Source organism: Erinaceus europaeus, chromosome 18 (assembly GCF_950295315.1).
Source record: "Erinaceus europaeus chromosome 18, mEriEur2.1, whole genome shotgun sequence".
NCBI classification, from domain to species: Eukaryota; Metazoa; Chordata; class Mammalia; order Eulipotyphla; family Erinaceidae; genus Erinaceus; species Erinaceus europaeus.
This window is the reverse complement of record NC_080179.1, coordinates 41,032,352-41,049,094: the sequence shown is the minus strand read 5'-3', so window position 1 is coordinate 41,049,094 and position 16,743 is coordinate 41,032,352. Positions and strand designations below refer to the sequence as shown.

General features: G+C 38.8%; 1 protein-coding gene across 2 annotated transcripts in view; it reads left to right on the top strand.

Moving 5' to 3' along the window:
• CNTNAP5 (contactin associated protein family member 5) overlaps positions 1–16,743 on the top strand; it is a 956,089-nt gene that overhangs the window by 118,090 nt on the left and 821,256 nt on the right. The gene's annotated exons all lie outside the window — the stretch shown is intronic.

Below are 16,743 nucleotides of genomic sequence, written 5' to 3'. Positions count from 1 at the left end.
TTTACTTTGTAATCCAAGGTAGTGACTATCAAAGAGGAGAAAAAGCTCAGATGAGCAGCTTCATTCCAGTGAAAATGGAGGCTAATTTCACAAACAAACATGTTTTATGTTTTATGGTTGCACTGACTGGACCCCATGCTCTTTGGGATGTGTGAACAGAAAAAATAGCATTATTTTCTGCATTACTTCATTTGGCTAAGAAGATTTTGTTCTAGCAAAAGAAAAACTAAATGTTATTTTTGTTAATGAGTTAATACTAATTTACAAAATTTCGGGATAACCAGGGAGTAACCTTTCCCATCACCAGAGTTCTGAGTCTCCATTCCCTCTGTTGGAAATCACAGCAGTTCTCCCAAGGTCACAGATGTGGACTGACTATATTGATATATATAACTATCTGTCATATATATACATATACATACACATACACATACACATATACATATATTTGCTCATTTTATGGCCCTGCTTTCTCTTCCTTTAAAGTCATACCTGCACCTATTACTACTTCTGAATGTTTTTTTCTTTTTCTTCTTCTTCTCCTCCTCTTCTTCCTCCCCCCTTCTTCTTCTTCTTTTTTTTTTTTTTTTTCTTCTTCTCTTTTCTCTCTGGGTTCTTCTGGAATGCAACTCAAAGCCCTCTGCTTATCTTTCCCTAACATTTCTCCTCCTCTGGAATATGGACCAAAATTCTGTTTGGGGTGCAGAAGGTAGGAGTTTTGCATTCTATAGTTGCTCCTCTGCTGGACATGGGCATTGGCAGGTGGATACATAACCCCAAACTGTTTCTGTCTTTCCCTAATGGGGCAGGGCTCTGAAAAGGGGAGGTTCCCGGACATATTGGTGAGGTCACCTGTCCAGGTAAGTCAGGATGGCATCATAGTTGCACCTGTAGCTTTTTGGCTGAAAGGCAGTAAAATGTAAAGCAAGGGCAAATGTTTGATATAAAGTGATGGAAAAAATAGGGATAGAGCAGATGAGAGTAGGGGTCTTGGAGTGGAAAGAAACTATGCAGTCTAATTTAGATATGTTCCAAGGGGCCCATGACTTTAATAAATTTAGTAAATTTATGGCAGGTAGACTAAAATTATTGTATGGGAAGATGGTATTAGAGTGAAGAAGAGGACTAGAAAGCTGTATTAGGGCAGAGAGTAGCTCCCTAACTTGAAGGAAGCATATCAATACAATTAACTGTTCACCCCATCTATCTGACTCAAGGACCATATAGATTCATACTTAGCATGAGAGCCTGTTTAACCTCTGAGCCCCTGTCAGTCTGAGCTCATAGTCCATGGTGACATTAGGGAACTTTTTAGGCTGCACTCATTTCAAGACCTGTCTTCTTCTAGTGACAGTGAAGGCTGACTTAGTCTCCCTTCAGAGTGGGACAGTCCTACTAATTGCTGCTTTATAGTGAGGGCAAGATCACTGAGAAGCCCACAAGAGGGCTTATGATGACATTTCTGATGGAAATGAGCAGTGATGGTGGAGAGAGGGATCTATTAGAGGTCTTGTCCCATATTATATATAGGAAAATCCCAGCATTCCCTGACTAGGGTCCTGGATGATGGGGTGGCCTGGTATTAATCAAAAAGGCTATCATTAAGTGATCCAGTCTCTTTGCCCTTATCCAAATTTTGTTGTCCTTTAGAGAACAGACATGGAATGAACAGTGAGAATTTTAGAAAAATAATTTGTTCACCTAGGCTGCCAACTCTCTTTCCCCTTGATAGTCCTGACTATAAAAGCAGAATCCTAGAGCTTTTACAAAGCCAACAAACACTGGGCAACTCACATCTGGTCAGGCCACCTGTGCATCTCTTTTTTGCTGCCAAAACAATACTCTTGATATCTGTGAGCAAATTCTTGACCCTCCCAGACCAGTCCCTCTGCAGATGATACACATTTTGGAATTAGGGGCAGGCACTACTGCTGTTCCAGCTGAAAGACCCAAGCTTCTATCTCTGTACTTGTGCTGTATTACCCTAAAAGTCTTGGAAATATGGAGTGTGGGGTTGGATCGTAATTTTCTTTACTTCTAAAAAATTATATAGACAGAGACATTTCTCCAATTAAAAAATGAAGTACTTCAAAGTGAAAGACTTAATTCAAATTAAAACACCTATTTTTTTCTACCAGAGAATCTAATTTTTTTTTCAAAAATAATAAACTTAGACAGTACATGTTTGCTGTTAAGAACTAAACATATTTTGGCATCTATTGAGCCCATGTTGCATAATATTTGAAATGTGAATATATACATATATATGTGTGTGTCAAAATATATCTCAGCATATGTTTATTAATTTTATTTATTTATTTATTTTTTCTTTTTTTTTCCCTCCAGGGTTATTGCTGGGCTCAGTGCCTGCACCAAGAATCCACCGTTCTTGGAGGTCCTTTTTCCCCCTTTTGTGGCCCTTGTTGTTTTAGCCTAGTTATGGTTACTATTATTACCATTGTTTATGTTCTTCATTGTTGGATAGGACAGAGAGAAATGGAGAGGGGAGGGGAAGATAGAGAGGGGGAGAGAAAGATAGACACCTGCAGACCTGCTTCACTGCCTGTGAAGCGACTCCCCTGCAGGTGGGGAGCTGGGGGCTGGAACCGGGATCCTTACGCTGGTCCTTGCGCTTTGCGTAACATGCACTTAACCCACTGCATCACCACCCGACCCCCCTGTTTATTAATTTTAATCCTTCATTACTTGCAAGGCGTCTCCCTCTGGGTTCCCAACCTCACCAGCCATTGGGAGACACTCAGTCAAAACTGGGAAAAGCTTCAGAGGGCAATTCATTTATTGAGAGAAAAAATAGATATATATGGGCCATAACTCGGAGAGAAGGTTTGGGGTATCCATTAACCCAAGCACAGAGCAAGTTAATCCATAGTTACATTTTTACTGACAGACTGATTATAAACTTTACAATGTACATTTTTCCAGAGGTAAATTGCAAGCACTTTAGAGCAGTAAGAGAGAGGGGAAAAGCTGAGCAATGCTTGCTGGAGTTTTAAAGTTAACACAGTAATCCATGGCTTTTAGTTAAAGAAGGAAAGGGGGAGGTGGCATATGTAGAAAGTCACCCATATCTGAGGGTCCAGCCTTCATAAATTTCAGAGACCTAAGGAACCAGCCCTTCTCTTGACCTAAAGGAAGAGTTGGGGGTCAACCCTCTTGGATCTCATGGAAACAATGGCCTGGAATTTCTGGGAGAGTGGGTCCATTCTCCAACAATAACTCAATTCCAATTGAAGGTTGTAACAAGTCAGAATCTCCATTAGTACATTGTAATTGATCATAGATAAGCGTGTGAGAAAGTCATCTAGAGATACTGGATAATGGACACTGGCCTTTATAGATTTGACCTTAGATAGATGAAGATGCACTCATGTTTCTCCAGTATAAATAATATCTAATTATACTACAATTCAGGTAAACAAATATCTCAGACACAACAATCTCTATATAGAAAACAGTTATTGCTTATTACTTGGGTCTGAACATACCAAATGTTTATGGCTTCTCAGACTTGTTATAATTCATTACATTCCTGGCAAACATCAAATGATAACATTACAACTTCAAGGTAGGTGAAGGCAGTAAGTGAGACAAAGAAAATCATTTATTGGGATTCCACTTGAAGCAAAATAACAAATCTTTTCTTGTTGTAACTTGTTGCACTACACTTGACCAAAACTATGGGAAGAGGTGGCAGAGTTGAAATTTCAGATCTGAATTTTGATGACATTTTTTTCCCTAACCATTCCACTTATGTCCAGTAATGTGAACAATAATACATGAGTATGTAGTGTAAATCGGTATGGAATCAGTAGTTGGTTAGCTCCTGAAGTAAAGAATCGGGGAGAAACAGAGAAAGCCCTGGTAGATGAAGAGAGAAAGATCTTAGACAATGGAGAAGAAGTTGGAAGAACAATTGAAACAAGGCCCCAACACACACAGTCATGGCTGCTATCAGGAAAGGTGGCAAATTTGAGGAATAAGGAAGGAGACATACTAAAATTTACATTTCAGTTTTAAGAAAATAGTAAACCATCTATATATTCTTCTACTTGATAACCACATTTCTCCTCTAGTTTCCTATTAAAAGAATGTTGTAACTCAGAGACAGACTCATTCTTGTGTTTTGGTTGCTATGGAAACTATTGTTGAAGCCCCACACAAAATCCTGGAATCAAGGTCAGCCAGACCATCCATTCAGAATATTACAGGAGTGACCAGTCAACCTAAAACTGTCCTTAGGCAAATGCCAGAAGCTGAGGTTAGGACTACTAACAGTAGATTTATATAAACTTAACCCTTCATAACATAACATCATAAATTAAATTATTCCTATCAATAACTGATTTTTTGCAAGAAGGGAAAAAAGATAATAGCAGCCAGAAAAAAAAGGAAATTAAAAACTAGGGAAAAAATAGAGATCAAATATGAGGAGGGCTTGCACAATAAATGCTGTTTAATGAATATTTAAAATGACAGCCTCTGGTATTTAGAGAAGATTGGTTTACAGAGTAACACGTATCAAGCCATGCTGGATTCAGATCTTGATTAGACTGCCTAAGGATTGAATTCAGTGGAACAGATATATATATATTTAATGTCTAATTTCCTATGTAGCCATAACTTTAGCTTACTTGCTTGCTCTCCTTGTGATTTTTATTATAATAAGATAAATATATTTTAAAATATTTATTTATTCCTTTTGTTGTCCTTGTTTTATTGTTGTAGTTATTACTGTTGTTGATATTGATGTCATCGTTGTTGGATAGGACAGAAAGAAATGGAGAGAGGAGGGGAAGACAGAGAGGGGCAGAGAAAGAGAGACACCTGCAGACCTGTTTCACCACCTGTGAAGTGATTCCCCTGCAGGTGGGGAGCCCAGGGCGTGAACTAGGATCCTTACACCAGTCCTTGTTCTTTGTATCACTTGTGCTTAACCCAAGTCCTTGTTCTTTGTATCACTTGCGCTACCGCCTGACTCCCAAGATAAATGTTTTTTTAATTTTTATTTATAAAAAGGAAACACTGACAAAACCATAGGATAAGAGGAGTACAAATCCAATCAATTACCACCACCAGAACTCCATATCCCATCCTCTCCCCTCACAGCTTTCCTATTATTTAACTCTCTGGAAGTATGGACCCAGGGGTACAGAAGGTGAAAGTATGGACCCAGGGGTACAGCAGGTGAAAGGTCTGGCATCTGTAATTGCTTCCCTACTGAACATGAGCATTGACAGGTTGATCCATAACTCCCAGCCTGTCTCTCTCTTTCCCTAGTGTGGCAAAGTTGGGGCAGCAGGGCTCCAGGACACATTGGTGGGGTCATCTGCCCAGGGAAGTCCATTTGGCATCATGGTAGCATCTGGAAAAAGATGAAAAAGAGTTAACATATAAAGCCAAACAAATTGTTGACTAATCGTGAACCTAAAGGCTGAAATATTGCAGATGAAGATTTGGGATCTCCATTTTGAAAATAGCTGGTAGGGCTATTTTAGTTATATCCCAAAGGGCCCATGACTATACTAGATTTTTTCTGAGCCTGACCTCTGATATGCAGGTGCACCCAAGTTATTGTCTGGGGGAGATGATGTCATGGCTGGAAAAAGGACCAGAAAGCTGGATCAGGGAAGGCAGTAGCTCCCAAACATGGGAAAGGTGTATAAATATTGTTGACTGTAAACCCTATCAATTTGATCTGATCTGGGGCCCAAATTCAGCTTAGGAGCCTATGTAACCTCTGAATCCCTGTAGGTCTGAGCACACAGTCTGTGGTCATGAGTTGGAATGTTCCAAGTTGCACCAATTTCAGGACCCATCTTCCTCAGGTGGTAGATAGAATATGTTGTCCTGCCTCCTTTTGGAGGATGGAGCATTCTCTACTATTGTTGATCCACATTGAGGGCAAGTTCCTGTGGGGGCACCCAAAGGGGTGTGTTGTGTTGTTCCTGATGGAGATGACCAGGGACAATGGAAATAGGGATCTATCCGAGATCTAAGCCCATCCTGTCTGTTTGGGACTCTCAGGACTTCCTGACTAGGGCCTCAGCTGATGGGGTGGCCTGTAGTGACTAGAGAGTCATCATTAAAGTATGCCAGTCTCTTGCCCTTAATCAGCTTTTGTAGTCCTTATTTTGACAAAGTTATTTTTGATGTGACTGAGAGAAGTGTAATAGGAAGTAGTTGAGGAGGGTATCTAGGTCTAAGTAGAACCTATTACATTAAGAAATTTATGGTGTCTTTTTAACTCTTTCTATTTGCTTGATTCCATTTTGGCTGGTTCACTTTCTACCAAAGCTCCAAAACATAGATATAGACCAGGTCCCATGAGACAGGGTATATTTTACATGTACATGTAAATTAGAGCAGAATATATGCCTGAAAGCAAAAGTGCACAACAGTCTGCAGTCAGTCAATAAGTGACACTCTCCTTGTGATAATGTGTACTTTCTTCAAACCCAGATGCATCTAGTCAGTCTTTATCTGCTTAGTTTTCTTTCTACCACATCAAACCTTTAAATAAATACTCAACAGCAAAGATTTTGGTTGAAAGATAAAAAAAACTTGGGCTTAAGAAGAAAGACACTGAGAGAATGAGGGTGTCACTCACTGAGTTCTCTGTTATGGGGTAAAGAAGCAGTAAGATTGAAAGGTGATTCCACTGGAAGAACTCTGAGGGTCAATGTATAACACCTTATTTTTGTTTCATTATAGATATTATATTACGTCAGGAACTTGTGAGGATGTGATAGAACCTGGCAGGGCTTTACCTGAGGAGTGCATCTATCCTGTCAGTCTCTCTCTCTACCAAGAGGTTGAGCAAGGAAGGACAGGAGTAACCCCAAAGGTTTGCCCCATCTTATCAGACTCCCTGCCTCACAAAGCACCCTGCATTCCTGATACTATGGCCTGCTCCCTTATTATCTATGTAATCATTGTTTTGCCTGAAAGATCCCCACCCATTCCATCCCTTTGATTTATCTTCTTTCTACCCTCAAGACCCTCCCTGCCTGCAAGGTATTATTATTTATCCTACCAGTTAAACCCTCGCAACAGTTGCTATGGAAGTTACCTTTCCCAGCCTCTTTCCAAACCATGTCAAGCCATTTCCATTTCTGACTTGCCACTTCCAGGTCCAACCTTTAAAAGCCTGGGCTCCCTGATCAATAAAGAATTGAATTGCCTTGCCACCATGAATCTGTTCATGAGTCATCTCCCTCGCGTCATTGCTGGGTGAGTAGCAACCCAGGCTGGCTCCGGTCGAGTTCTCTCCAACCCAGAGAGTATGCATCCTGGAAGAGGCACCCCCACACTAGCCTGGCAATATTATATTAGTTTATTTTTACCAGAGCACTGTCTTGCTCTGGCTTATAGTGATGTGTAGGATTCTACCCGGCACCTCAGAGCCTTAGCCATTATAGTCTGTTTGTGTAACCACTATGCTCTCTCTCTCCCACCTTTGGATTACTAAAATCACACTTCTGTGCTATAAGTGATTCCCCATCAGACTTTGTTGGGGATACATTTCTAAGAGACTGACATTTTCTGTCTTATCATATGATTGGAACTGAATGGGGCTATCCATGGGAAGCAAAGCCTTCAGGCAAATAAAAGTAAGTGGTATGGTGGGAAATATGGTGCACTGGTGACAGAAACATGTAGGCACCAGTAAATCTGCTCTGCTTTTCTTAGTTGAAAGCAAAATGCCTGGCCTTTAATAATCCCTAAAATATGTATATAGACATTTATAGATATATTTATATAGATATCTATATCTATATTTGTGTAGATATTTCATAGATATTTATATAGGTGAATTTAGGATGAATGACTGTAGGACAAGTACTCTGGCTCTGTGGTTCTCTGTTTACACGTTAGAATCAGATGCTGAAGCTGATATCCTGACACTACAGCAGAATGGTTTAAATCAGTTTCTGGGCTGAGGCCAACTTTGAGAATTTTTAAAAGTCAGAACCTATGACTAGTGTGCTTTCCTCATTCATGTATGAATTGTTTCTAAGATATTTATGATAGATGGTTATATGAGTTTTTTTCTAAAATAATTTTAATAGTTCATGGGAAGTGAGTTCACTATTCTCAGAAGCAAACCATTCGCTATTTCTTGACAGCACTAATTGTTTCAATATTTTTGTCTTTATACTGAACCAAACTTCTCTCTGTACCTTGCATCAATCACCCCAGTTTTGCACTTTAGAACAATGCAAAATAAGTCTATTCCATTTTCTACATGACTGCCCTTTAGATACACAAAGGCAGTAATAATGCCCCAACTTGACCTTCATTTTTTATACTCTAAATGCTCTCAGTTCTTTCAATAACTGCTATTCAACATTCTCAGGTAATATTTGAGTTTTCAAATAGCATTTTTAGCCTGTAGGATCCTCAGCAGGATCCTCAACTGAGCACGCTTGTGCCTGCAGATGGAAATATAAAGAAGACCATGTGTAACATGAAGTGTGTGTGTGTGTGTGTGTGTGTGTGTGTGTGTGTGTGTGTGTGTGTGTGTGTGTGAAAGAGAGAGAGACATAAATTTTTAGGAGTGGGTTCACTTAATGTATAAGTCTAACTGGATGCTTATAAATAGGACTTGCTTTGTGTAATCTTCTAGCATTTGCCTTTTCTTATTGCATTTTTCCCAGTTTTGTTTATTTCATTAACCTCAACCCTTTCATTATTCAGCAAAGTAAAGGTACAGTTTTAACATGTGTAATATGAAATGAGATTGAGATGAATATTCTTTTGAAGGTTTTGTCACTTGTTCTTAAGTACTGTGCTACAAGATATGTAAGCTCAAGAACAAAACCAAACCAAGAGTGACCATAGAGGTAGCACAGTGGTAGAGTTTAGAATGTGCTTGCTTGAGCTCCTGGTTTGATCCCAGCACTACATACAACAGAGTGACTCTTCGATTCTTCAATGTTTCTCTCTCTCTCTTCCTCTCCCTCTTCTCTCCCTATCTCTGTCTCTCTCTTTGCCTCTCACTCTCTCTCTCTCTCTCTGTGCCCGGACATGTCAGTGCACACAATATAATAAATATATATTTAAAAAAAATTAAAACAATCCAATTAATTTACACTTGAGAGAAAGGCATAAAACTGTTGCGGTACTCTAGGGAAAACAATTCTTAGCTCAATCAAACATACATATTTCTGGGAGAACAGTTGGACATTTTCTGGAGAAGTGCAATGGAATAATAATTTGCTACACTACTATGAACATGCCTGACCACCCCTGCTGTGACATAAAACAGAACCCCAGCTGGAGTTTGGGGAGGAGGTAGATATGTGCCAGTTAATGTAACATGATCTCTGAAGTCTTAGATAAATAGAACTGGCAGATGGTTGCAATCAGTAATCATGATCAGGAAATAGAACTAAAACTTTAAGACTCCCACAGTCAAGCCTGGAAGAAACATAAGGAGATGGTTTAGTCTATTGTCATGGCCAAGGGCAGGGTGGGATGAGGGGGAGCAGTAATAATGGGCTGGGACAAGAGGTCTTGACTCAGAAAGACTCCACTGTGCATCAAAATGTCCTTCTGAGAGTAAGCTTTCCTTTCCAGACCTAGGTTTATATGAAGGAAATCATCTTCAGTTTGTATGATGAATCTTTATGACTTTGACATTGATTCTACTAAAGCCCCTAAACAGATGTAGCAATGTCATAAATAATGTCTATGCCAGACCCAGAGTGAGGGCCAATTTATATAACTGTTAAGATTTCATAAGTCTAAAAAGTTTGAGTCAAGCCCTAGTTCCATCATGGATCCAGTAAAGCAAATCTAGGGAAGTTGATTATCATCTATGTTCTTACATAACCTCCTCTATAAAAATGGGGTCATAATAATGCCTGCATTATAGGGTTATTTCCATAAGTAAATGATCTGATAGACATGCAACTAGGCATAGATTATATATTCTATGTAATAAGGAAACAAGAAGAGCCATTTGTATTTAAGGATCACTTACCATTTTCCACTTTCAGTATCACTGCTTTTCTAAGACAGTGGAGAATTACTCTCAGTGAATATCCACATTTTTGTTTTTGATGAATCTTCATTTATGGTGGGATTTATCAGTGGCAGTAGGGCTCTGCTTGTGTATTTGACTCCCTACTACTTTCTTCCTTCTGAAAAGAGCTTCCATCTTAACTTTATACAGTCTTGTCCTTATAGTGTATTTGGTAACTGTGAACAGATGATCTACTGTGTATAAACATCACTAAGCCCTAATCCTGTACCAATGGGGCTCAATTTCTCTACTGTACTGTGCAAAAGGCAGGAATAGAATTTGGAAGAGAGTTTTGGAAGAGAGTTTCTCTCTTTTTTTTATTTTTAAAATGGAAACATTGATAAAACCATAGGATAAGAGGGATACAATTGCACACAATTTCCACCACCAGAACTTCATGTCCATTTCCTTTTCCTGATAGCTTTCCTATTCTTTAACCTTCTGGGAGCATGGACCCAGGATCATTATGGGGTACAGAAGGTGAAAGGTCTGAGATCTGTAATTGCTTCCCAGCTGACTCCAAACAAATTATGATTAGCCAAAAATCATGATTAGCCAAACAAATTGTTGACTAATCATGAACCTAAAGGCTGAAATATTGCAGATGAAGATTTGGGATCTCCATTTTGAAAATAGCTGGTAGGGCTATTTTAGTTATATCCCAAAGGACCCATGACTATACTAGATTTTTTCTGAGCCTGACCTCTGATATGCAGGTGCACCCAAGTTATTGTCTGGGGGAGATGATGTCATGGCTGGAAAAAGGACCAGAAAGCTGGATCAGGGAAGGCAGTAGCTCCCAAACATGGGAAAGGTGTATAAATATTGTTGACTGTAAACCCTATCAATTTGATCTGATCTGGGGCCCAAATTCAGCTTAGGAGCCTATGTAACCTCTGAATCCCTGTAGGTCTGAGCACACAGTCTGTGGTCATGAGTTGGAATGTTCCAAGTTGCACCAATTTCAGGACCCATCTTCCTCAGGTGGTAGATAGAATATGTTGTCCTGCCTCCTTTTGGAGGATGGAGCATTCTCTACTATTGTTGATCCACATTGAGGGCAAGTTCCTGTGGGGGCACCCAAAGGGGTGTGTTGTGTTGTTCCTGATGGAGATGACCAGGGACAATGGAAATAGGGATCTATCCGAGATCTAAGCCCATCCTGTCTGTTTGGGACTCTCAGGACTTCCTGACTAGGTCCTCAGCTGATGGGGTGGCCTGTAGTGACTAGAGAGTCATCATTAAATTATGCCAGTCTCTTGCCCTTAATCAGCTTTTGTAGTCCTTACTTTGACAAAGTTATTTTTGATGTGACTGAGAGAAGTATAATAGGAAGTGGTTGAGGAGGGTATCTAGGTCTAAGTAGAACCTATTACATTAATAACTTTATGGTGTATTTTTAGCTCTTTCTACTTCCTTGCTTCATTTATTGGCTCACTCCAAAGTACTGTACACTATTTCAGGTAGTTCACTTCCTAAGAAAGCCTCAAAACCTAGATATGGACCAGGTCCATGTGGTAGGGCATATGTACACATGTACCCAGAAATTAGGGCAAAATATATACCTTAAATAAAAAGGTTTCCTATTCTTTAACCTTCTGGGAGCATGGACCCAGGGTTGTTATGGGGTGCAGAAGGTGGAAAGTCTGCTTCTGTAATTGCTTCTCCGCTGAACATGGGTGTTGACAGGTCAATCCATATTCCCAGCCTAGTGGGGGGCTGAGCTCTGGGGAAGTGGGGCTCCAGGACACATTGGTGGGGTCGTCTGCTCAGGGAAGTCTGGTTGGCAGAATGATATCATCTGTAACCCGGTGGCTGAAAAATAGTTAAGATATAAAGCAGAACAAATTGTTGACTACTTATGAACGTAAAGGCAGGGAAATATTGTCTCCTAAAAGCTTATACCTAGGAGAACAGAAGCAGCTGGTGGTGTCTGTTTATAAGATACAAGCATAAGTAAATAGCATAAAGAACCATCAATTGTGGTGAGGTCTTGTATGTTACAGCAAATCCTAATAATGGGAATTTCAAAGCTGTCCCAATTTCCAAATGATTTGGCTATAGCTATAATTCTATTGCTTTCTTAAACCCTAAGACAGCAGGAACCTTCCCCTTTCTTTATAAAGCACATATTTCTCCCAGTCCGGAAACCTCTAGGTTGAGGCTCACTTTCCTGCATGCTTCTTCCAATTCATATCAAGTAATACCGCACCTGCTCATCCTAGCCTAATCAATGCAACCAGTACCACCTTGGCATGTTTCAGTTTGGACTATATCTAAAGACGTTAGGCATGCAATGTCAACTCACCAGCTTCATTATTCTGGGGAAAGCTTTTCTAGTTCATAGGACTCCTTAATTCCATTCCGGATGGTACACTTCTTAACAAACTTCAAAATATAGATATACACCAGGGTCTATGAGATAAGGCAATATGTACATGTATCCAGAAGTTGGGAAAAGTAAAAGTACACATTAGTTTGCAGTGAGTCAATAAATATAGCAAGCAAGCCTAAAGACCTAAAAAGACACCATAAAGTACCTAATCAGATAGTTTCTACTTATACCTAGATACCCTCCTCACTGACCTCCTATTGCATGTCTCCCAATCACTCCAAAGAAACCTTGTCAGACAATACAAGGGTTACAAAAGCTGAATAAGGGCAAGAGACTTACATACTTTAATGGTGACTCTAGTTACTACCAAGCCACCCCATCAGCTGGGACACTAGTTGGGGAGTCCTGGGATTCCCACATAGATATGATGGGCCTAACCCTCTAACCTCTTTCACCACTGTAACTGGTCGTCTCCTTCAGGAACAACATAATGGACCCCTCTGTGGGCCCCTATACGACATGGCCCTCAGTTTTTATCAACAAGGTTAGGGAGTTTTCCATTCTCTGAAGTTAGGTTGGATAGCATACTCTGCCTATCACTTGAGGATGATGAGTCCTGAAATTAGTGCAGTCTGGAATGTTCCTAGATGTGCCCACAAAATGTGAGCTCATACCTACGGCAATGTAAAAGTTACATAGGCTCCTGTGCTGACTATGGACCACAGATCAAATTGATGGGGTTTACAATCAACAATATTTATATACTTTTCCCATATTTGGGAGCTACTCTCTTCTCTGATCCAGCATTCTGGTCCTTTTGCCAACTATGACACCATCACCCCAGACAACAGCTTAGGTCACCTGCATATTAGATGTCAGTCACAGGAAGAAACTAGTTGGGTCATGGGCCCCTTGGAATATACCTAAAATAGACCCACTAGCTTTTTTCCAAAATGTAGACCCCAAATCTTCATTGGAAATATTCCAGCCTTTAGATTCATGAGTAGTCGACAATTTGTTCTGCTTTATGTCTTAACTTTTTGTTTCGGAAGAGAGTTTCTATGATGTGGCTCTCAGAGAGACTTGTTCCTCATAGTCAGGCCCTCTTAAAAGAAGCAATTGTCTTTTATGTTGATGTTGATATTACATTTGTGCTGCTGTCTGTTTTAGGATATAAGTCTCACATAGGTAAAAATGTCAAGATTATTGGTTGGTTAGTTGTTTCATTGTTTGTTTTTCTTTTCTACGAAGATAAAAGATGCATATGATAACTTAATGGCATGAGTTGAAATTTTGGAACTACTTTTATTTCTTCTTATCTAGCCAGTTCACAGACTCGCCACAAAATAAGCCACAAATCAAATATGTTTTGGTTTTGCAGGCTATATGGTCTCTGTTATCATTACTCATCTCTACTATTGTTGCAGTTAATTCCTACACAGCAAAAGAAACTGACTTTATTCCAGAAGAATTCTGTACACAAACCAATAGGACTGGTTATCCCATTGGTTGCATTTTACCAATTCATGTTCTTAATCAGTGAGGAAAAATAAGCTTGAACAGTTTGTCCCAGTCTTCTCCCTAGCCAATTATGAACCATATATTGTAAAGTCATTTATTTAACCTTTCTGAGCTCCATATTTCTCACAAAGAAATGCAGATCTTGCACATAGATACTTGTAGGGTTCATTCTAGTATTAATATAGGATGTTCTGTGATTCCAGTGAAAACATCAATGATACATCTAAAAGCTCAGTAAACAGGAATAGGAATAATATACTCTTGTTTAAAAGCAAACACTTCTAAACTCATTATCATACACCAGCAAGTATAGTTCCACCTGAATGAAAGAAGAATCTACAAGAAAGTAAGTTCCTGTTTCATGGACCTGAGGAATATCGAGGCTATAAGTGTTATTTGTCTTGAAGGAAGAATATACTGTAAGGAGGAGGATGAGAAAGTCAACTATTTTACTTTATGAGAGTCACAAAAATATAGTAGTTTCTCTACATCAGTAAGCATCTATTTATTTCCCTCATTGATTTTAATTTTTACAAATATCCTATGAAGTAGAGTTTAGTATTCCTATTTGAAGAGGTGGAGATTATGAATAGTTAATAAATTATTGGGCCAAGAAGACAGTATAGTGGGTTTGCCAAAAAGACCTTCATACTAAAGGCTCCCAGGCCAGAGATTCAACCCCTATGCCAAAAAAAAAAAAAAAAAAAAGAAAGAAAGAAAAAAAAAGGAAGAAATTCCTGCAATATCACACACTGAGAAAATGAGAAAGCTTTGGATTCACAATGTCTCATTCCCAAGTTCACTCATTGGTTTTTAACAGTACTAGATTCTCCTAAATTTATGGAAGAGGAGATGACTTATATTATAGCCCAACTTTGAAATTTAAAACAAAACTGTAGTGTAACACAACAAGCATATATTAGGATCCTCAAAATTACAATTTGGTCTCTTTTCTTTCCATCACAATAGTAGATATTTGAATCCTCTTCTCCACAATGTTTGATATCTTCACTTTTTATTTATTTATTTTTTAAGATTGAGAGCAACTGACCATGAAACATAAGCAGCAAAGTATAGAAACTGAACATGCAGGCATAGAGGATAGTAATATAATCAAATAAAACATACAACAGAGTTAATTTGACACACACCTAATGATATACATAATGCAATTCTGAGGCATGCCAATTAGGTATAAATGGTGAGCTGTTGACATAAATGACTGTAATTAGCATTGCTTCTGCACTAGCAAGCACTGGTTAATTTTTACATTTCTTACTTTGTTGGTTCTTTAGGATCTACAAATGATCATTATTGTTGACAAATTTCCTAAATGGAATGTGCAAGACTGAGAACTTATAGCTAAAACACTCCTTTAATTTATTGCATTTATCTTATTTATTAATGGAATTCACTTGTGCTTACTGCACAAAGGATGTCAGGATCATCTGAAATAGCTTGGTACAATGTGATGGAGCAAGAACACACAGGCAATCAGATATAAAATGTTCAGATCAAAGGAAGTGTCAGTGAGAGAAAGAGGTTCTGACCATAAAGAAGCTACAAATTCGAGTTCAGTACTAAATGATAATAATTTTTGTGAATCAAGTGCCTTATATGCTGATTTACTTCTAATTATCTTAACGACTCTGCAAAGAAAATATTCTAATTCCCATTTTACAAGTCAGTCAGAGAAATGCAAATGTGTTTATGAAGTTCACTCAAGTACAAAATTACAGCTCAGTCTGCGGACTTCAAACTCATAGTCCACTGTGGTGGATAACAGAAGATTTGTAGGAAGATAAAGATGAACATAGTAATGGATGGGACTTGAAGAAAATACATTTAAAATCCCAATTCTAGGGCAGCTCTTTCTGGTTCCTTACGTACACACATACACATATACACGTATAAACACAGACACAGAGACACACTGAAGTGACAAGAACCACTGGAAGACCACCCCCACACACACACACACCGCAGTAGCACCTAACAAACTTTAAATTTTTTTCTCTTTATTTATTTATTAGATGGTTATAGCTAGAATTTGAGAGGGGAGGGGTGATAGAGAAGGAGAGAAACAGAGAGACACCTGAAATACTGATTCAAGCTCACAAAGCTTTCCCCCCTGCAGATGGGGACCAGGAATTTGAACTCAGATCCTTTTGCACTGTGATGTGTGTGCTTAACCAGGTGCACCACCATCTGGCCCCACAAACTTTTACCATTTACTTAATGACATTGACAGAAGAAGGTGTTTTGGAGAGCTACTAGTATATGAGTATCAATACCTGGGCATTGGTACAAGGTCATTATGTTTAGGTTCTTTAACTTTAAAAAATATTCCTTAAGTTAAAAAAAGACCTTGAGAATTGTATTGATTTGTATACTAATTGAAAATGCTGACAGTATTAAAATAACTGAGTAGTCACTATTCTGGTAAGACATAACTAATAACTTAATGACCTGCATCCCTTTAAAATTTAAATATAAAAATTAAGCATATTGGGAATTTAAGTTTTGGAAATATTTTTAAATCCAGTGGTCCAGGAGGATAAAGAATTGGATTCTCAAGCATGAAGTCTTGAGTTCGAGCCCTGGAAGTATATGCACCAGAGTGATGTCTGGTTCTCTCTCTCTCTCTCTCTCTCCTCTTACTTTCTCATTAATAAAAATTAAATTTTTAAAAATATTTTAAACCCACTCAGTAATTCAACAGATGAGTGTGGGTGATTGGTAAATGTCTCCTGATGAGATGGTATTTGGAAAACATGCTTAATTATCTCTTCACATTTTAAGAATGATAGGGAAAATTGAACAATATGAACTATTGGCT